The following is a 12,106-nucleotide window of genomic DNA, read 5'->3' on the forward strand; positions in this document are numbered from 1 at the left end:
CACCTAGGTTCTACAAATAACATTCTATGATATTTGCTTTATCACATATCTGTCCTTTTACCCATTCTTCTATCCATCTGTCAATCCATCTTATGCATCTCAAAGTAAGTTGCAGACATCAATACACTTAGCATTTCAGCATGCACAGATTAACTAGAGTTCAGCATTTGTTCATAGTGTTTTTAGAAAAAGTTTACAGTTAAATATACAGATTTGGAATGTGCCATTAGATGAGTTTTGGCATATATACCTGTGTAACCTAAACCCCAATAAGATATAGAACATTACCATCACTCTAGAATTTCCCTCATACCTAGGGTTGCCGGATTTAGAAGAAAAAATAATAGTGTGCTTAGTCAAATTTGAATTTCGGATAAAGAATGGATAATTTTTTAGTGTAAGTATGTCCCAGCTACTACATGGGAAATACTTATCCTAAAAAAAGTATTCATTGTTTATCTGACATTCAAATATAACTGGGTATCCTGTAGTTCATGTAGCAATTCTACTCGCACCCCTTCCCAGTCAGTCCTGGTTCTCTACCCCCATGGTGCAAACATTGGTCTGATTTTTTTTTTTAGCCACCATAATTAGTTTTACCTGCTATTCACCTATCCAACTTTGTAAATTAGAATTATAAAGTATGCACTCTTTTGTACAGACTTCCTTCACCAACATAGCATTTTTGAGATTCATTCATGCTATTGTGTCCAACAATAGTTTGTACCATTCTATAAATACTCCACTGTTTATCCATTCTCCTATTGATGTATACCTGGACTGTTTCTAGTTTGGGGCCATTATAAATAAAACTTCTATGAACATTTTTATACAAGTCTTTATGGGACATATGTTTTTTATTTCTCTTGGAAAAACACCTAAGAATGGAATAGCTGGGCAAAAAATTGTTGTATGTTTAGTTTCCTAAGAAAATTTTTCCAAAGTAGCCATATACTTTTACATCCCCACCAACAATGTATGAAAGTTCTGTCTGTTCCAAATCTTTGCCAATATTTGATATTATCAGTATTCTCAACTTTAGCCATTCTGGTAGGTATATAGTGGTTTTTCATTGTGGTTTTAATTTGTATTTCCCTAATGAATAATGATGGTAAGCACCTTTTCATGTACTTATTGGCTATTCATATATACATTAATTTGTGGAGTGTATTGAAATGTTTTGCCTATTTTTAAAAATTGAGTTCTTTTTACTATTAAGAAATTCTTTATATGTTCAGAATATCAATTCTTTGTCAGATGTATGTCTTGCAAAATATCTTTCCCTGTTCGTGTCTTGCCTTCTTATTTCCTTAACAGTGTGTTTAATGAACAGAAGTTTTTAATTTTCATGACATTTCATTTATCATATATTTTTTGTGGTTATTACTTTCTGCATCCTAAGAAACCTTTATCTATTCCCAAGTCACAAAGACATTCTCCTCTGTTTTTTTCTAGAGACATTACAGTTTTTGCTTTTATGTTTAGATCTACGATCCCTCTTGAATTAATTTTTGTGTATGGTGTGAGGTAGGGGTAGGGGTACGCTTTTTCTATAGAGATCCCCTGTTGTTTCAGTATTATTTCTTTAAAAGACTTTCCTTTTGGGGCACCTGTGTGGCTCAGATGGTTAAGTGTCTGCCTTCGGCTCAGGTCACGATCCCAGGGTCCTGGGATCGAGCCCCGCATCAGGTTCCCTGCTTGGCGGGAAGCCTGCTTCTCCCTCTCCCTCTCCCACTCTCCCTGCTTGTGTTCCCTCTCTTGCTGTGTCTCTTTCTGTCAAATAAATAAAATCTTAAAAAAAAAAAAAAAGACTTTCCTTTTCCCACTGAATTGCTTTGGCACCTTGTCAAAAATCAAATGGCTATATAAGTGTGCATGGTTTCTGGAATCTCTATGTGTCCCATTGACTTATCTCTTAGTCCTTATGCCAGTACCAACCAACGGTTTTGATTACTGTAGCTTTGGAAAACGTCTTGAGTCCAATAGTATAAGTCCCCAAGTTTATTCTTTCCCAAGATTGCTTTGGATATTCTTGGTCCTTGGAGTTTCCATGTAAATTTTAGAATCAGCCTGTCAATTCCTAGGAAGAAGCTTACTGGGATTTGGACTGAGAAATATTCTGCAAGTGTTTTTATATTTTACTTCCTTTACAATGACCACTATTCTCTGCCCATGTTATTGACAAGCACTTACGCAAAATTCTATACCTCTCATCACATCTTTCTCTCTGTCTCTCGTAAATGAGAATCACTTCTAAGCTTAGGATTCTTTTGACTCATCTTGTGCAATTTCTCCCAATATTACTTCTGTTCCATCATTTATATCCCTTCCCTCTCTTTCTTCAAATTTCAATGTTCCCTTTTTAAAATATAAATTTAACAATTGTTCTGGGATGTAATGATTCCCTGTTCTGACTTCATGTAAGAGAAAGAGCACTCATCGAGGAGTTCAGAACTTCTAACTTCTTTATGAAGCTTACCACCTGGCTCCCTCTGTCCTAGGTTCTGCCACAAACTATGATTTCAGGCAAGTGATTTACTTGATCAGTTTACTTACGACTAAGGGAAAAGATTAGCTAAATCAGGGTTGTGGTTTAGTTGTGGTGCTGGTGATGGTTTTATTTTTGTTTTGTTAATACTAAAACTCCTTTAAGAATCTGATGAAATTTAAGGGCGCCTGGGTGGCTCAGTCATTAAACGTCTGCCTTTGGCTCAGGTCATGATCCTAGAGTCCTGCGATCCAGCCCCGCATTGGGCTCCCTGCTCAATGGGAAGCCTGCTTCTCCCTCTCCCACTCCCCCTGCTTGTGTTCCCTCTCTCGCTGTGTCTCTCTCTGTCAAATAAATAAATAACATCTTTAAAAAAATTCTTTTTAAAGAATCTGGTGAAATTTGTGAATTCTCTTTCCAGGGAAAGAGACATAAACACATAAACATTTTACAAATTATTTCTGAGTGTTTATAAACTTCCTAGAACCTATCCATGGACTTCAACTTAACAATCCCTGGACTGGGTGCCTTAAAAAAAATTTTTTTTTTTGCAATAGCTCTTTCTTGCTGTAATTTGAATCCCTCTTAGAAATAGAAAGGGAGGGAGGCGCCTGGGTGGCTCAGTCGTTAAGCATCTGCCTTCGGCTCAGGTCATGATTCCAGGATCCTGGGATCGAGCCCCACGTTGGGCTTCCTGCTCCGTGGGAAGCCTGCTTCTCCCTCTCTCGCTCCCCCTGCTTGTGTTCCTGCTCCCACTCTCTCTGTGTGTCAAATAAATAAATAAAATCCTTAAAAAAAAGAAAGAAATAGAAATGGAGGGGCGCCTGGGTGGCTCAGCCGTTAAGCATCTGCCTTTGGCTCAGGTCATGATCCCAGGGTCCTGGGATCAAGCCCTGCATTGGACTTCCTGCTCAGTGGAAGCCTGCTTCTCCCTCTCACACTCCCCTTGCTTGTGTTCCCACTCGCTGTGTCTCTCTCTGTCAAATAAATAAATAAAATCTTTAAAAAAAAAGAGAGAGAGAAAGAAATAGAAATGGAAAAGCAGCAATTTCCATCCTTGCTAAGAACATGTTTCTAAGAAGAATGGTGCTGACATTCTGCAGGTACATTCTGGTGATTGGGATTCTGGGAAATTCCTGTGCCTAGAAGATAACTGGTAAAGGCAAGAAAGCCCAATACATCTGTTTCTGCCTCCCAGAAAACAAAGCTAATCACTAATAGAATTTGATGGAACTCTCCACTTAAGTAATATCTTTCAATCTGAGTCATAAAATGTGACCATTATGCTCAGCAACTTAGAGCCCTTACTTCTGCTAAATTCTGTTGGAAATGCTGTATTGAATTTAAAAAGATATGTTGTAAATAAAATATTTTTATGTCAGAACAATTAAGGATTGGGTAAAGTGGAAATTATATTGAAAGCATCATTATGAACTCCTACTTTTAAAAGTATAATAGTCCCCCCTGCCCTTATCCACAGGGATATATTCCAAGATCCCCAAAGGATTCCTGAAACCACGGATAGTACCAAACTCTATGTATACTATTTTTTCCTATACATACATACTTATGATCAATTTTAATTTATAAATTAGTTACAGTAGGAGATTAACAACAATAGCTAATTAAAATAGAACAATTACAACAATATGCTGTAATAAAAGTTTTGCAAATGTAGTCTCTCTCAAAATATTTATTGTACTCACCCTTCTTCTTCTTGTGATGATGTGAGATGGTAAAATGCCTAGTTGATGAGATGAAGTGAGGGAAATGACATAGGCATCAAGATAAAATGTCAGGCTACTATTGGGGCACCTGGTGGCTCAGTCAGTTAAGCATCTGCCTTCAGCTCAGGTCATGATCCTGGGATGGAGTCCCAGGTCACGCATCGTGCTCCCTTCTTAGTGCGGAGTCTGCTTCTCCCTCTCCCTCTGCCCTCCCTCCTCCTGCTCATGCACTCAAGCTCTCTGTCTCAAATAAATAACATCTTTAAAAAAAAAATGTCATGTTACTATTGACCTTCTGACCATACTTCAGAAGAAGGATTATCTGTATCCAAACCACAGTTGACCATGGGTAACTGAAACCATGGAAAGCAAAACTGCAGATAAGGGGGGACAACTGTATGACTTTTCTAGCATGAAAATGGTCCACAGCAAAATCACCCATTTCAGATTTATATGGAACAATTTGAATGCACCCTTAGAGCCCTGAATGAGGTCTCTAATACACCCCTGAAATAACCAAAGCTTGGTGAAAAGTAGCTAATTCCATCTTGGTTGCCTAAAATACCTTATTCCCAGGCAATAAGATGCTTCAGACCATTTGGGGTGGCACTGAGGAGACAAGAGCAAGCTTAAAGGATCTTTCCCTGGCTGAGATATTACAGTTTGAATAAAAAGGAAATAATCATATTTCACAGGAACAGATCTGAGAAAAATCATGAGCCTATAATGGTATTCCAGAAGGGGAAAAACATAAAGTGCCCTAGGAGAAAATTTCAACTCATGAAAAGGATGATTATGTAAAGTACGTTAATGATGATTGGGTTACCTCTTTCTTATCACCTTGCTATTAATATTAATTGTATTGCACTGGCATTTGTTATTATGTCAAGAAATTATTAAATGCATTTATTTGTTTAAAAAGATCAAACTTGGGGCTCCTGGCTGGTTCAGTCGGTGGAGCACAAAACTCTTGACCTCAGAGTTGTGAGTTCGAGCCCCACATTGGGTGTAGAGAAAACTTAAATTTTTTTAAGTTAATAAAATAAAATAAATAAAAAAGATCAAACTTTACATTTAGAAGGGTAACTGACCCCACTGATCATTGGGGAGATATCTACAAATGACTTTAAAATGAGAGTTGATAAAAGAGAAATATTAGAAGGGTGTGGAATCCAATCAAGCAGTAGAGTAGTTACAATCTGGTGCAGGGTTCATTACCTCATCAACTCAAATCAGGAGCACAGAAGCACAGAAGAGATTCTGTCATAAAGTGGATGGACAGTCCAGGTTTCAGGGGAAAAACTCTGGCCTGAAAAGGCCTATTACGAATAAGAAGGATTTCAGTTTAAATATCAGTTTGCTTTTGCTGCATTAAGAAACACCCAAACTTAGTGACTTAAATTCTCTCTTATTATTTCTCTTCATTCTGTGGGTCAATTGAACAGCTCTTCTGGTCTGGTCTGGTTCCAGCTGGTGCTGATGGTCAGGCTGAATGGTCAAGGTCAGGTGGTTGGAACATTGATCGGTCTGTTAGTCTCTGCTCCACATGGTCTCTCATCCTCCATTAGATTAGCCCAGGCTTCCTTACGTGGGAGTCTAAGATTCCAAATACAGTAAGAGAGAGCAAACCGCAGTGTGTTACATATGCTATTGTCCCGTTGGTCAAAGCAATTCCAATGACCATGCTCTGAGTAAGTGTGAGAGAGGATTACTCAAGAAGGTATGAAGAAATCAGGATATGAACAATTACTGCAATAACCTCCTAGATTTTGCTAACAATTAGATTTGCAAGTGTTGCTTAAATGCTTAGAAATGCTTTGTTAAATTTTTAAGTCTACTTGGTTAGCATTAGAAATGTTTGAGAGAAGCAGACACATAAAATTTGTGATATAGCTTGAAATGTCTAAGAAAAATGTAATTAATCAAGTTTTGAGTAGTGTTAAGTGTTTAAAGACAATTTAATCTTAAGTTTATGAGTTAACTGCACGTGAACCAAAGAACAAGTAAAAGTGATTGTTCTTATTGAATATTACTAGTTAATAAATGTACTAGCAAGATTTGTAAGTTTAATTTAAAAGCTTGAGGAAAAACTGGGACTTAAATTTCATAACTCAGTGTAAGTGAGTAATAATTAAAACACCAATATTATAGGGTGCCTGGGTGGCTCAGTCGTTAAGCATCTGCCTTCAGCTCAGGAGTTGGGCTCCCTGCTCAGCCGGAAGCTTGCTTCTCCCTCTCCTACTCCCCCTGCTTGTGTTCCCTCTCTCACTGTGTCTCCCTCTCTGTCAAATAAATAAATAAAATCTTTTAAAAAAAATCTTTAAAACACCAATATTATAAATAATGTTTCTACACACAAAAACCTCTCTCAGGCTTCAGTAAACCTCAGTGAACACAATTATTCAATAGTTTATTCAAGACATATTTATTGATCGTCTGCTCTGAGATAGGTGCTTTCTAGACACAGATGGAAAATGACTCCCAGACCTTCCTTCATTGAGCTTATACACTAGCAGAAAATACAGGGAGATAATAGAGATACAAATACCAGTCAATCAGAGATTATTTCCCTAACTTCTGACTCTCTCTCATCTTCCTCATGGCAAAAACCACTCTGTCCCCTCTCCCATCATCCAGGAATAGAATCAGTGGTGTTCTCTCTATCCTCCAGCCATCCAGGATGCCAAAAGGAAAGAAGGAGAGGGGAAGAAGGGGGCCCCTGTCGTGAAGAAGCAGGAAGCCAAGAAGGTGGTCAGTGTCCTGTTTGAGAAAAGGCCCAAGAATACTGGCATCAGACAGGACATCGAGCCCAAAAGGGACCTCACCCACTTTGTCAAATGTCCCTGCTATATCCAGCTGCAACGGCAAACAGCTATTCTCTATAAATGTCTAAAAGTGCCTCCCGGGATTAACCAGCTCACCCAGGCCTTGGACTGCCACATAGCTACTCAATGGCTTAAGCTGGCCCAAACACAGAGGAGAGACAGAGCAAGAGAAGAGGCAGAGATCGTTGGCCTGGGCTGAGAAGAAAGCTGCTGGCAAAGGGGATGTCCCCCTAAGAGGCCACCTGTCTTTCAAGCTGGGGTTAACACTGTCACCACCTTGGTGGAAAACAAGAAGGCTCAGACGGCAGTGATTGCACATGCTATGGATCCCACTGAGCTGGTTGTCTTCCCGTCTGCCCTGTGTCATACATAAGATGGGGTTCCCTACTGCATTATCAAGGGGAAGGCCAGGCTGGGGCGTCTGGTCCACAGGAAGACCTGCACCACTGTCACCTTCACACAGGTGAACTCAGAAGACAAAAGAGCTCTGGCTAAGCTGGTGGAAGCCATCAGGACCATAATTACAATGTCAGATATGATGAGATCTGACGTCACTGGGTAAGCAATTGTCCTAGGTCTGAAGTTGGTGGCTTGCAACGCTAAGCTGGAAAAGGCAAAGGCTAAAGAACTGGCCACCCACTGGGCTGAGTGGATACTGTTGAATTTTCTGTACATAAAAGTAATAAAAAGTTCTCTTTTAGCCAGTCCGGGGCGGGGGGTGGGGGGGGGGGCGGTGGTCTCTTCTTTTTTTCCATAGCCAAAGACACGATCAAGTTCTCCAGTTCCTGCCTGACTCCAATTCCTGATATCAGTCTACCACTCCTTTCTTAATCAATGAATCCACAAATGCTTACTGAGCATCTCCTATTTCCTCAGAATGAGGCTCTCTCTGGGCAGAGAAGGGAAGAGAAAAAAGTAAGAGCCCAGAGAACAAATAACAAACAAACAAAGCAACCCAATGGTGCACTCAACAAGTATTTATTTAACACATCACACCCAGCAATGCACTCAAGGGTGAGAGGAACACAGTGGTGAGGAAGCCAGGACCCTTGCTGTAAGGACGGATTGGTTTTGTAGGCAAGATTCTATTCAATTGAAGACACCCACATTTTTACATTTTATAATCTTTTATTTTTTAATATTTATTTATTTAAATAATCTCTATTCCCCAAGATCAAGAGTCACACGCTACTCTGACTGAGCCAGCCAGGCGCCCCTACACTTTATAATCTTTCAAATTGCACTTCATCTTAAGCTGGTGATGCTTTCCCCTGGATGAAATGCTGTAACCATAGCACAGCGCAGCATCATATGCCCTGAGAGCTGTGTTAGAGCCTATGGCAATCAGAATAGGGACCCAAGTCAGGCTGCAACATTAGAATTGCCTGGGAAACTCTTAAAAAAAAAAAAAGCTATGCCTGGACTCCACCCCAGACCAACTAAATCAGTGTGGGGAGGGTGGGGCTGGGCATTGATAGTTTTTAAAGCTCCTCAGGTAGCAAGGGAAACAAAAGCAAAAATGAACTATTGGGACTTCATCAAGATAAAAAAATTTCTGCACAGCAAAGGAAAATCAACAAAACTAAAAGGCAGCCTACAGAATGGGAGAAGATATTTGCAAATGACATATCAGATAAAGGGCTAGTATCCAAAATCTATAAAGAGCTTATCAAATTCTACACCCAAAAAATTAAAACTCCAGTCAAGAAATGTGGAGAAGATATAAAGAAGACATTTCTCCAAAGAAGACATACAAATGGCCAACAGACACATGAAAAAATGCTCTATATCACTCATCATCAGAGAAATCCAAATCAAAACCACAATGAGATACCACCTCACACCCGTCAGAATGGCTAAAATTAACAAGTCAGGAAACGACAGATGTTGGCAGGGATGCGGAGAAAGGGGAACCCTCCTACACTGTTGGTGGGAATGCGAGCTGGTGCAGCCACTCTGGAAAACAGTATGGAGGTTCCTCAAAGAGTTAAAAATAGGGGCGCTTGGGTGGCTCAGTCGTTAAGCGTCTGCCCTTGGCTCAGGTCCTGATCCCAGGGTCCTGGGATCGAGCCCCGCATCGGGCTCCCTGCTCTGCGGGAAGCCTGCTTCTCCCTCTCCCACTCCTTCCCCCACTCCCCCAGCCCCGCTTGGGTTCTCTCTCTCTCGCTGTGTCTCTCTCTGTCAAATAAATAAATAAAATCTTAAAAAAAAAGAAAAAATAGGGAGCCAAATCATAAGAGACTCTTAATCATAGGAAACAAACTGAGGGTTGCTGGAGGGGAGGTGGGGGGGGATGGGGTCACTGGGTGACGGACCTTAAGGAGGGCACTTGATGTTGTATGCATCCGATGAATCACTAAATTCTACCCCTGAAATTAAAAATACACTCTATGTTACCTGACTTGAATTTAAATTTTTAAATAAATAAATAAAGCATTTCGTGTGATTCTCATATGTAGCCAGGGTTGAAAACCAGGATGGCAAAGTTCAAACTAGAATGTATACACATTCTCAAGGGGCATGCCTCCATGGATGCTTTGGGGCAAGAGTCAGCAAACTAGAGACTGCGGCCCAAATCTGGCCTGCTTTTTACCACCCCAGGAGCTGAGATGGATTTTACATTTTTAAATAATGGGGAGGAGGAATATCAAAAGAGGAATAATGTTTGGGGACATGTAAAAATTAGATGGAATTCAAATGTAAGTGTCCATAAATAAAGTTTTGCTGGAACACAGCCACACTCCTTAGTTCACATATTGTCTACAGCAGGTTTTGTGCTCCAAGAGCAGAGTGAAATAGCTGGGACAGAGGCCACATGGCAAAGTCTAAAATACTCACTATCTGGTCCTTTACAGAAAAGGTTGACTGACCCTAGCTTGAAGGGGATGGATTTCTAGAACCTCAACACTCTGTGTCCTCTTCCAAGAACTCAGCTGCCTGGGAAGGTGCCAGCTTCAAGGGGTCAGGTATGGGTGGTATCTTCTCCTTTCTCAGCTCTTCTTCACACTTGCCCTTCTCCCACTTCCAAAAGAAAACCTCTCACCAGGCCTTTTTACACCAGGGGCGTAAAAACCTCTTAGGCACTAAACCAAAGAATCTCCCCCAAATACTTGTGTCTAATGGGATTCTAATGACATCTTGTTTTCAAGTCAGGAGGGTTCCAAATATTGCATTACCAAAACCAAAGGAGGACCCAGTCAAGTTGTCAGCTGCCAAACCATTGAAAATATTTGGTGGCAGATGGCTATGTGATGTTTGGCATGTAACTCAGAAGGGGTTCAAAGAATTGAGTAACATGGTTATGACAAAACTAGTATCATTATTTATGTAAACAAAGTTTTCAAGGCTTACCTGTAAAATATTTAAAATGCTGAATGCAGTCCCATTCTATGAATAAGCAGTGTTGGTCCACTGATACATGAGGAAAAAAACCTTTCCTTTCATAAGAAGTGAATTTCAAATAACAGTTTGTTACTATGTTTAATAGCTACTTATCAAAACTTGCATCATGTTTACATTATTTTGATCAATTATGTACTAATAATTATGAAATGAGGACCTCGATTTCTAACTGACTGTTGAGGCCTTTCTCAATTCCTTGACTTTGGGCCTTTCGCACGGCAGCTCACTGCAACCCAGAAAGAGGCTGAACAACAGAAACCATGGTCTTTTTAGCTTAATCCTGTAAGTAACATCGTCTCACATCACGTTTGTCTTATTCTATTAGTATTCTATTGCTGGAATCAAGGCACGAGGCTCAGGCCACACTCAAGGGGAGGGAGATACAAAAGGATGTGACCACCAGGACGGGGGATCCCGGGAGCCATCTCAGATGCTGCCCACTACAAATGTCAAATTTTAAGAACATTTATATCCTCTACCTCTGTTTATGTACAGGACGAAAAGTTTTAGGTGTCATCTTAAAAATGGGTGAGAGGATGCAGAGTTTTCAAGACTTCTTTTAGAAATAAACAAGTAAAGATGTTCGGAGACCACGGAGCTTGAGGCCTAATCGAGCCGGGGCCTGTCAGGTGGCAGGGTCTAGCAGAGGGTCGCCAGCGGGCCTTGGGCAGCGGGAAGGGGCGGTGGCTGCTTGGGACAGTGAGAAAAGCCACCGCCCCAGACCTGGCAGCTCCATTCAGTCCGGGTGAGTGCGAAACGCAGGGAAAAGCCAAGCACGTCTAGATTCCGTGGGTGTCAAAGGTCAGGCGAGGCGATTAGACCTGACTGGGAAGAAAATGCGGGCGACGGCGGGTGTAGGGAAACGGAGCAAGGGGATACGAAGCAGTTTGCGAAAGGCAGATGTGCTAGGAGCGGGCAGGGTGAAACGCGGGAGGCCGAGGCTCGAAGCCTCAAGCCGGGGCTGGGGCCTGGAGGGAGCCAGGAGAGGGGAGACCTGCGCCCGACTTGGGATGGAGGGTGGATGGTCTGGGGGTCCGGACGCGAGAGCATGCAGTCAGCTCTCGTTCCAGAGGATCATCGGTCGTCAGGACGGGAGACTAGGAGCTGGGATCACGGGCGCCGTCCGCCAGCGGACGTGGAGTAAGTCTCGGGATGTGCGGCGGTCTGGGGCGCTGTGGGCACGCAGAATGGTCCCAAACCGGGGGCCTGCCCCCCGCCCCGGCAATCCAGTCTCGCAAAGTGGGCGCCAACTGTGTGGGGAATGACTGCTCCCTTTTCCTTCCCCGGGACCCAACCGAGAAATGCGTCGGAGCCGGCAGCCGCCGGTGCTTGAGAAACGAAAGGAAAGCCAGGGAAGGCAGAGCCAGACCCCGGAGTGTCCAGGGCGTGGGAATAGAGGGACAGAGACTACGAAAACGGACTTCCTTGCAGCCTCGAGCTGGGGCCTGACGTCCAGGGACTGAAAAGAAAGCCCAGAGAAGGCTGATCAGGGACGAGGGCAAAGGGAGAAGGGACTGAAGTCGGGCGCTGAGGCTCGCGGCTAAGAGCCGGGATGAAATTTGAGAACGGGAGGGGGCCCGAGAGACAGGCGACCGCAGCGGCCGGGGCGGCGGGAAACGTGCGCGCGGGTGCGGGTGCCCGGCCGCGGACGCCGGGCCGAGGAG

This window comes from Zalophus californianus, chromosome 9 (assembly GCF_009762305.2).
Source record: "Zalophus californianus isolate mZalCal1 chromosome 9, mZalCal1.pri.v2, whole genome shotgun sequence".
NCBI classification, from domain to species: Eukaryota; Metazoa; Chordata; class Mammalia; order Carnivora; family Otariidae; genus Zalophus; species Zalophus californianus.